At 45.5% G+C, this 11,032-nt stretch overlaps 1 long non-coding RNA gene across 1 annotated transcript in view; it reads left to right on the forward strand.

Moving 5' to 3' along the window:
• The window catches only part of LOC110299322, a 29,121-nt gene extending 23,421 nt beyond the window's left edge, over nt 1-5,700 (forward strand). The window contains exons 3-4 of the long non-coding RNA XR_002378445.1: nt 1,839-1,994; nt 5,565-5,700. This is a non-coding gene — a long non-coding RNA (uncharacterized LOC110299322). The remainder of the gene's footprint in view (nt 1-1,838; nt 1,995-5,564) is intronic.
• The last annotated feature ends 5,332 nt before the right edge of the window (nt 5,701-11,032 follow it).

An 11,032-nucleotide genomic window follows, 5' to 3' on the forward strand; every position in this document is an offset into this window, starting at 1 on the left:
TTATAATGACTGTTCCCTGTGCAAAGCCAGTCTCTAGTGTCCAAACCTGGTTACTCCAAGTGGGACAAAGCTGATCATTGGTGGAGGACATGGGAGAACAATGGTCAAGGTTCTGTTATGCCAAGTTTCCCCGCTGTGGTTGTGAGCCTAGCCTTTAAAGGCTGAGTCATCTCTCCAGCCCAAATTCCCCCTTTGTAAGATTCAATCATGCCAGCTTTCCAGGAGGACAGTTTTGTGGGCCCAGTACCCCATTTCTCACTTGTTTTCTGTCAGTTGATAGGACTGGGCATGGAACCCATGGTTTCTTATAGAAACCATGAGATCTCGATCTGGCTGATCTTTGAGGCTGTTCCCTGGCACCACTGAGTAGTCATGTGGGTCTGAGGGATCTCGTAGCTAACCCATGACTGCTGATAAGCATCTGTGTAGACTAAACCTGGAGCTTGGAACAGTAACATCATGACACTGATAAATCTATCTTGGCTGTCTCAAAGAAGTTACTCCAAGATGGGCAATCACCAAAGGGAAGGGAGAAGGAAGAACAGGGTGGAGAAGGAGGCTCAGCATCCCTACCCAGGTCCCACATCATGCTCCTAAGGACCCTCTTTTCTCTGCTCTTTTTCCTTGGAAGACTGTCCTCTATTCCCCTGCTACCATGTTCAAGCAAAGGACTCTCAACTTCATATCCTCAGGCCAGCGAGACACCTCCAATTACATACCCCGATAACTCCACAAAATGTACCTGCTCACAGCTGCGTCTCCTGCTACCCAGCACTCCCTTTCAGTCCTTGAACTATTATTACTGCTGATGCTTTGCCTGTCTCCCTCCCATCTACATCCCTGCCCTCTTTCCTCACTCCTCCACATACTCTGTCCCTCAGACCGTACCTGTACCTTCTGCCATGCTTCCACAATTGCTCAAATGTTGCATCCATCCCCTTTTCCCAGATCTATCCCTCCAGAGACCTCCAGAGATCTGAGGGGCCTCTTCCCTCATGCTCCCAGCACCCCATTCTCCATTAAAATAGTTTACTTTGGTTGCTGCTATAGTGACTCAACTTTTTTCAAAGACTTATTTATTTATAAATATGGGTGCTCTGTCTTCCTGAGGACATCAGATCCTGCTATATAGATGGTTCTGAGCCACTGTGTGATGCTGGGAATTGAACCCAGGACCTCTGGAAGAACAGCTAGTGTTTTTAACCTCTGAACCATCTCTCTGATCCCAAGACTAATCTTCTCATGTGTCACCTTTACCGATTATCCTCTATGCTCATGGTATGTCCTTAAAGTGAGATATTATTAACTCCTTCCTGCAAATGAGAGGATTAAGGTTAGACAGCCTGGGTCTGTGGTTCAAATGAGAGTAGACAAAACAAAAAACAAAAAAATAACAAGAAACATACAAACAAAACAAAAACAAAACAAAACAAAACAACAAAAAAAAAAAAAAACAGTCCCATCAGAATGAGAATCTGATTCTGCCGTGCTGGCCACAAAGCCTTATTACTGAGTGAGTTGCTGGCACACCATCTGCCCTGCCTCCCACACCAGAAAAACAGTTCCTTGAAGATGGAATATATATCTTTATGTTGGTGTCCCCAGTAGCCAGAAATGCCATATGAGCATCAAGGAATGTTTGACTGGCTTAATTAGTAAGAGGGCACTTGGAATCTCACTCCTCTTTTAGGGCATTAAGAACTTTATTTTTTTCCGTAAAGGATGGGGCTGAGACTCCATCAACACTCAGATGCTATTATGCTGAAACTCTAACGAGCTCCCTCCAGCTCATAAACTCCAAAAAATAAGTGACTCATCTGTTTCTGTCCTTGCACCAGTCGTTTCCCATCTAGAAAGAGCTCGATCATGCACCGCTTGCATTGTCCAAGGAGAGATGCCAAGTGAAGCAAGCTTAAGGAAATCGTTTTCTCCGCCTTCATTGCTTTCCGTGTCAGACATCTCAGTCAATGAATAAATGACACAAAGAGTTGCAGGTAACCCAGCCCTCCTTCTCCTCACACCAGCTCCTGCTTAAAGTGTGTGTGTGTGTGTGTGTGTGTGTGTGTGTGTGTGTGTGTGTGTGTGTGTGTAAGTAAAGAAAAAAGGGGAAAACTTTATGACAAAGGCAGGAGAGAAGCAAAGTTGGAAAGTTGGCAAATCTGACTAGATTGGCAGCTTCTTCTCCAACATTGGACTCAAAGTTGGTCTAATTAGCTGAGCTGAGACTAGAAGAGAGATTCCTGCAGGGCTTGCTCCCTCTCGGAACTCTGTGGTAGCAAACCATCTGGAAGACTATGGCAGTCGAAGGATGTTTAATGAACTAAGTGGATCTAGGTACAAGGCATCCCAGGGTGCAGCAGTGCTGGCCACTGAGAAGTGGGAAACTGAGGTGGGTGTAGTATGGACACTAGAGCACTCTATATGACAGAAACAACTCAGGGGAGGAAAAAGCCCTTCAGCTCACATCTCCAGAGGCTTTCATGATGGCAGAGGAGGCCTGGCAAGTAAAATGTGTGACAGCAGCAGCTCCCACTGCAGCAGGCCAGGAAGCAGAGAGGGTGATGAGAATTAGAATCCTCACAACACCTTCAGAGGTCAGAGTGTTCCCATCGTCCTGCGGAAAGCTTCCTTTAATGCCATGGACAAAGACCACGACAAGTGACTTACTTATATGCCAGTTAGATCTGACCTCCTGAATGTCCCACAGCCTCCCAACAGAGTGTCATCTGCTGGAGAACACCCGTTTCAACCATGAGCCAGAGGGAGACATTTCAGATTCAAACTATAACTAATAAATCCTTTCCTAGGGTTTCTTCCCCTAGGACACACACAGTGGTGGTCAGTACACACAACCCATGGTGTCCTGTCATGGTCAGCTCTGCCTACAGTGGCCCAGGTTCACACTACCTGCAGTAAGACGGGGTAGAAGCAGCAGAGGACCACGTGGCAGGTACCAATCAAAGTGTGATATGTGGGAAGATGACAATTTCTAGTTGAGCAAATGGCTAAAAAAAGCAATAAACAAAATTCTCTGTCCTAGAGAGAAGGAAGCTGTGAGAACCCAGAGGGAATTTAAGACCCAAAAGCGCCTGGGTGGAAGAGCACACCCACAGTGCAGGTCCAATGGACAAGTGAGGCGGTAGGGGAGAAAAGGAGATGTGCACAACTCCAGAGTGCAAAGGAAAACCGGGCACAATGTAAGGTCCAGCACCTGTAGAGGACCCAGATTCAATCGGAGTCAGGTGGCCCAGGGGACTCTGGAGATCCCAGCACAGGTCTCAGCTAAAGGAGCAGCTGCCAGCCAGCCACAGCCCACCATTGCCACATATTGCTCCAGTCTCAACACTGCAAGGTCTTCCACTGTTCCAAGAGAAGCCAGAAACCCAGAGCGTACATTAAATCCCACACAACTGAAGTGTTGGCACTACTTCCACATATTTTAAGATACTTTACAGACGAAACAAGGCTGTCTGACGGCTAAATGTAAATGTGCAGCCTCCTTGCTTGAAACGGCTGCAACACAGAGCTCCTCTGATGGGACAGCATGACGGCTCCATGGTGACAGTGCGACAACAGTTATTTCAAACATGATCTCCTCTGGCTACCAAGAATTGCACTGTATAGGAAACTGGAGAGTGTCTTAGATATAAATACAAATACATAGATAGAAAGATAGATGACAGGTAGGTGACAGAGAATGAAAGCAAACAAGCAAGCAAGCAAGAAAGAAACAAAGAAATAAAAAAGGAAGATGAGTGGATAGACAAATGACAGGTAGATGATAGAAAGACAGATAGGTTGATGGATAGATAGATAGATAGATAGATAGATAGATAGATAGATTAATAACAAATGCAAATATCAGGGGATTCCAAAAGGCTCTGTTCATCCCCTCCTTCATCACAATCCTAGGCACCTACCAGTCTCCATGGAGCAACCTGTAAGCGATGGCCACTGGAAGAGGGCAGGTGGTTGCTCTCACCCCTGGCCTTTGTGTTGAGGTCACTAAGATGATCTCCACAGTCTCCCAGAGTCCCTTGATATGCAGGCCTCTGCTCACCCCCTCTTGATTATTGGTACATCCTTCACTAGCTTCCCCACTTCTCTACCTCATAATGCCAGTTCTCCATCAAGCTCTCTAGATCACCTCCCAGATGAACGCTATGACACCTGTCCTGCACCATGCTCTACCTCTTGGAAAACCAAACCCAGGCAGTAGATGTCCCAGCACAAGAACTGAATTTCTGAGGCAATGATGGTGGATGTGGAGGGTCTTCTGAAAACAAGGAATGGGCACCACACAAGTTGTTCTGGAGAACCTGAAAACAAACTCTGGGCTTTAACAAATCTTCCAGAATCAACCAATCTGTCTCTGTCTCTCTCTGTGTCTCTGTCTCTCTCTCTGTGTCTCTGCCTCTGTGTGTGTGTATCTCTTTATCTATATCTCTCTATGCCCTCTATGTGTCTCTTCATGTATCTCTCTTATCTTCCTGTATCGCCATCTCCTTCAATATCTCTCTTCTCCTCTTCCTTCTCCTCCTTTTCCTCCTCTTCCTCTTCCTCCTTCTTCTCCTCTCACTCCCTCCCAACCTCCTTTCCTCCCCCTTCAACACTCTTCTGAGTCATTGGCCTGTACTATAAATAAATAAGTTTTTCTATTCTCTAGCAAGAAGTTAATGATATGTAAATGAAGCTTTGGGTATATACAGGAAGACCATGCACAGAAGGACCTGAAGCAGTTCCCTTCATAGAGGTTCAAACACTAGTTGTGCAGACAGCCTTTCTTCAGTGTGGTGAACTCTAAGGAGCCTCTTCTATGCTGAGGTTCATCTCTCTTGAGTCACCTTTGTCACTTCACCACTTACCTGAATAAAACTGATCCACAAAGAATTTTGTAAAAATCCTCAGCAAGCCAGAATTTCTGCCATGAATCCACACTCTCCTCTACAAGTATGAAAACAGCCATGCGTATATACACTGCTATGGAAATGTATGTCAGTGTAACACTACAGCAGGTTCAAGGGTGTACAACATCTGCTTTCATACAACTGCTATACAGAAGAGGCAAGGACATGCTACTACAGCACTGCTCATGAACATAATAGTATAGCAACCAACACCCACTACATGTCCAAGTGTAGTATATCCACATGTATCCTCTATGGTAATTCTGTGAGTACAGATGTGGTACATCCTTAAATCCCACTTTAGTGTTACATTGCTGTGTGTTTCTGTAACAGTGTATGTAAATATGGACATTTACCTACAATGTGTTTGGACATGCTTTTAAGTGTGTGTGCGTGTGTGCGTGTGTGTGTGTGTGTGTGTGTGTGTGTGTGTGTGTTTGTATCACCTATTATCTATCATCTATCTATCTCCCTATCTCTCTCTCTATATATATATATATAATCTGTATATTTGTCATCTATCTCTCTCCCTTCTCTCCCTGATCCCTCCTCTGAGTCACTGGTACTTCATTCTCTCTTCCAAGATTTCTTCCTCTGCTCTATGTCAATGAATGAACGATACAGCATGCCACCTCATTCACCATGTACCCATTCCAGAGCAGAGCCTGACCCATGGACATTCTACCCAACCGATGCTTAGAGGTTCTGCACTTGCCACACCTTCTACGTCACACACAGCAGAGGGAAAGCTCCAGGATGGACCTCTTTCTAAGGACTGAGAGCAGGAGGGGCACCCAGCATCGGACAGAAGCGGTTCTGCAAACAGGCCTGGGGAAGGGATTGATGATAACTTTTCTGGGGGTCAGGAAAGAAGGTAAAGTTTCCCATTTCCAAATACTTGAGAAAGTATGCTCAGAAGGCTGGAGACCTTCCTCCTCCTCCCTCCTTTGTCCACCCTCCACCTCTGAAGACCCATCAAACCTTCCAACGTTCAGTAGGCCTACCTTGCACAAGAAAGTTAGTTTCCCGCAGCAGTGTCCAAGCCAGGCCCAAGTTGATCTTCTGGACAGTGGCACATTATCTCCCAAAATTGACTTCCTTATTCTTCAACTTCCCTCCTTCATGTGCATCAATGGAAAGCAAGTATCAGAGTTGATGTTGATATAGGAAAGAGCAACTAGAGGCTGTGGCATCTGCCTATTGTGGGAACAGCAGAGGCTGAGACAAGCCTGATGGTCCTTCAGGAATCATTCAGGAGGATGTGAGATAGAGTATGCAGTAGGTATCAATGCAACCCAGTAGGTGAATGTGAAGCAGGCTAATGGAAGTGGGATGATGTATGCCTAGCCATTCCATTAGTTATAATTCCATGAGTAGAGAAAGGATATGCTGAGCAGAGCTGCAGACTGTGACTTCCCTGGGTGGAGCATTGCCTGAGACCAGAGTCCCCAAACAAGACTAAGCGTAAAACCACTAAGGGAGATGTAAAACCTATATCCTTTCCAAGGCTTCCCACTGAACAGTCTGGGGAAAGGACAGAGTAATTCCAAAGTGGCTGGTTCATGGGCCAGTTTGGGAATCACTTTCTGTGACTTAGCCTTGATTTCCTGAGTTGAGTCATTGCATGATTTTATACTAGCACACACTGTGTAAAATTGTTTTGCGTGGGTAAAATTCACAGTGTAATGTGGAGAAGTATAGTAGAAAGTTCTGATCATGGAAGCTGAAATCTCACTTGTAAAGCCATCTTGTTGGACAAAGCCATTGTGTTCCAAGCCAGGGTACTTGTTCAGTTGTGAAAACTTTTCTTCAAACAAAATCAAAGGGCCATCAATTCCAGCAAAGTTAAGAAAACATAACTTGGAAATCCTCATAGAAAAAAAACCTGTAATGGGAAGTAAATATGACAGCTATTAGTTTCAATGTCTGGTGAATCTCTGTGGAGTAGACAAGAGATCCAGGGTGACATGAGGGTAAGGAGGCATGAGATGACAGAACAGCTGTGCATGGGATATGGGTCACTTACAATAATCAAGCAAGATGACATGATAAAAACACACAGAAGACTAGTGCAAAGCTCTGAATGTAGAAAGCAAAGAAATTAAACTATAGTCATATGACCAAAACTGGACAATCCAAAGGGCTGCACCCCAAAATTAGGAACTGGAATGGAGAACCCTAAGACTCACTCATGTCTTACTCCTCATGCTAGTTTGGAATGAGTTTACCTTGTATTCCCAAAGTGATCAATTAGCATAGAAACTATCCCTAGGTTGATAGGATCCCTAGATAACCTGAAGTAGAAAGTATTCGTGGGCAAGAAAGATGTCCTCTCACACCTGCCCACAAGGGAGTCCCACAGGTAAGTGTCACTAAAGAGGTTCTCAATCCAACAATTTCAAAATGGGCAACAGTGCACCATGGGAAAAGTGTCTACCCTGAGGGGACACTAGACCCAGTAAGATTATAAGCCTGGGAATGTTAAGCCAGGAATCGAAGTAGCAGAAACCATATCATGTGAGAGTTCAGGAAGCATCTTAATGTGTGTTCACCACACAAAACTAGAGCTATCTAGGTAAGTTGGAGACATCCCAGGATGTCCCTAGAACACAGATAGGCTACTGCTGCAACAAGACCTGGGGATTGTGCCAGTTCCCAGAGCTGGCTTTCCCCAGCCTTTTGCTCTCCCCCTTTCAAACAAATGTACTGAACCACAAGGATCAGTAATCCCTCAAAAGAAATGCAGCAATGCTTTAACGGTCTCATAGTTGAGACAATTTCTGAGGGACAGCAGGGTGGGTAACATATACCACTGGGACACACTGAACAAAGAATTGACTCACACAAGAGGTAGGGCAGAAAGGGATGTCATGGAAGTTAGTTTTGCTCTTTGAAGCAGCATGCACTTTAAAACTTACAAATTCCTGATTTCTGGAATTTTCCATTTAATATTGACAGTAACAGCAGATAACTATGACCACAGAAAGCTGGACTTTTAAGTACTACTCTACCCATGATTGCTCTGGAGCCCAGGACCTGGGGAAGCTTTCCTCAGCTGTTCAGCGGCTACATTGGTTGGGAGAAATCCTATGACCTCTGGCTGCTATTTCCTCATCTGCCAAGTGGGGCTGTACTGCTCCTCAATGGGTCATTGGAAGTACCTCAGGCTGCTTCTGCCACAGGACACCTTTGAACTCTGTCTTCTAGCTGCATTCCAGCTATGGAGTTGCAGGCCAGAATCTTGAGAGATGCTGAGAGCAAAGAGTCCTTTTCCTCTCCCCAAGGTGTGACCCTTACCTGCAGCTCCCACTGTGTGGCCCAATCCTCACTCCCAGCTCCCTTGCCACAATAATCCCCACTAGTGCCTTCTACTGAGGATACTGATAGCTTCCCGAAAACACCCCTCCCTGTCCCTTTAAACCATGTGTACAGTCTTCATCTTTTGGGTCCTGCACTTACTCCCCACAGGCAACTGTGCTCCTGATCAGCCTAACTGATTAGACCCTTTGGAATAGGACTAGACTCCATGCCAAAGGAAACAAACATCAAGAAACTCCATGATGAGAGAAAAGTGGTTTTGCTCATGTTTTTAAGCCTCATTTTGCCTCAGTTTTTGTATCTGGAAAATGAGCATAAATATCTCATATCTTCTAATCCCAAAGGAAAATCTGGAGGGTTTTAAGGTCCCTGAAACTCACCCCAATTAATACAAAACACTCCCTGCTAGAAAGCAATCCCAGTAGGCATGCCATGGCCCAAAGGACCCTGCCCCCTGTGAACTGGCATTCTCCCAGAACTCGAGGTCACAGAAAGAGAAAAAGAAATTGAAGCTTTTTTTAAAAAGGAGGAAATTTGACAAATTGAAGATTCTTAATTCTTCATTGTGGAGAGAAAATTGGGACATAAATTATTTATCGTATTTTAAATTTACTGACCAAAGCATTTTGGAAACTTCTGGTACTTTCTGGAAATAATTAACTTTCTTAATGTTATAAATTTTCTAAAGTGTCTCCTAAACAATAGGACACAAGAAGAATCATGCTAAGAGCTGAAAGGGTTGCAATCCACACCCCTTATTCTGACATTTGGATTTGGGTTGGGAATAGAAGTTAATCCCTGCCTTAGTCTATTTACGGGATCTATTTTACTTGGAGAAATGGGTATACGGCCAAGACACATGCCTACCTCGAAGCCAGGAGGACTCCAAGCTGATTGTCTATGTCTGGTGGAAAACATTGCTTGAAAGGAAATGTCAGAGTGAAGGTCATTGCTCAGACTTTCACTAGAAGCCCTTGACCTTTCACTACATTGGGGGTTGGGAGGAGATGCTCTCTAAGTTGTGCTAAATTTGTGCTAAGTTTGTTTTTTTCCAAGTTCTGGTTCATCAGAGAAGAGAGAGCAGGACAATGCAGAGCCTACTACACTACCTACATATTTTTCCCCTAAGTGAATCCTGGTTGTTTCTGTTGGAATGGGGAATGTTTGCAAACACCTCTGCTCTGCCTTGAAGATAAGGGTGACCAAAGGGTCCAGCCGCGATCAGTCAGTATGAATGGACAGTGAGTGAGGTTTCTGGGCCTTTGGAAAAAAAAAACAGACTCCGAGGGCTTTAAATCCTACTTTCCTCTTGAGGCTGTGCCAGGAACTACAGAAGCCTTTTGGGGCCTGGCCATGAGGTATAGTAAACAGTGCTAAGAGCACCAAAGACACAGCTGAGCTGTCATTGTTAGTTGATGAAAACAAGTCCCTTTGTGTTTCCTTCTGTTGTGTTTTTGTTTGTTGCTTGGTTGGTTGGTTGGTTGGTTTTCCCTGAATATCAGCATTGGTTCCTCACTGCCTGATTTAGGGAGGAGTTTCTATTTGCCACAGACATGGACCTCACAGGACTTCAGGTGACCGCGTCAAGGGAGTTGGAAAATAGTCAGCAGTGAGTCTGGAGAAATACAGACAGATCCACCCAGAAACCCACCCTCACCACAAAGCCACCTGAAGCCAGGGAAGCTCCAAGAAGCTGTAACTGTTCGGTTTAGTATCCCTGGACAGGAAGCCAGGAGCATATTTTACATGTCAAAGCAGACCTGGCCTCCATGCCCCTACCCAATCCCTGAGTCTCTGCCTGGCACTCCCTGCGCCCATCCCCTGAACTTTCTAGGCCCCTGGTTGAGCTGCCCTTCCCCCCCCAGAGGTTCTTCTCCATAAAATTCAGACATTTTGGTCTCTCTTCTCCTCTTTACTCTGTGCCAGGTCTTTTTCTCTATTTCTTCCCACCCCTTTCCCCATGGTGACTTCCCTGGCCTTCTTCCTTGGGGCCAGTGAACTTACCCACTAGAGAACAGCTTCCCAACAAACCTGCCTTTAATATATTCTAATCTGACTTGAATTGGCTCATTTCACAGCAGAGAAATAACCTATCAGTAACATTTAATAGGGAAATATTTTGGCCCATATACCCATCCCTGTCTCCCTCCCTCTCTTCCCCTCCCCTCCCTGTCCCTCTCCCCCATCAAGCAGCACAGGTCAGGAGCCCAATGGCAGTCAGGGAAGGGAGTATTGCTGGAGGGCCCCAGAGCTGTGCTTTCCTGACTAAGAGCACAGGATTGGGAATCTCCCGTGCATGTGCCTCCCGCCCCCACCCCCACCCCCACCCCACCCCGCTCTGATGTGTGTGAGGTGTGTGACCTGTACCATTTCGCCATCCACTCCAGACTTTCTCCTATTCATGGAGCTGGCAGCGCATCTCCTCTCAGCACTGCCCTGAGAAGAATTTTAAGAAATGCAGATAAAGTCACTCACTAGCTGAGAAACAACTTAAATGACCTTCAGCTCAAAAAATGGACAATAGAGGTGTGGCCACAGACACTGTGGAATACTACAGGACTGTAAAGAAAAAAATGAAATCACGAAGTTTGTAAGCCAATGGATGCAGCTAGAAAACCTCATATGGAGTAACCCAGACCCAGAAAGACAAACACTCCATGTCCTTGTTCATCTGAGGCTCCTAGCTCCAAATCTGCAGATGTGAGTACCTAGCCGGTAACAGCAAAAACCCAGGAAAGCTATGAGAGGCAGAGCAGGGGTGGGGAGAGCTGAAGAGGAAGGAGTAGCAGGATACAGATGCTGGGGGC

This window comes from Mus caroli, chromosome 7 (assembly GCF_900094665.2).
Source record: "Mus caroli chromosome 7, CAROLI_EIJ_v1.1, whole genome shotgun sequence".
In the NCBI taxonomy this organism is placed as follows: domain Eukaryota; kingdom Metazoa; phylum Chordata; class Mammalia; order Rodentia; family Muridae; genus Mus; species Mus caroli.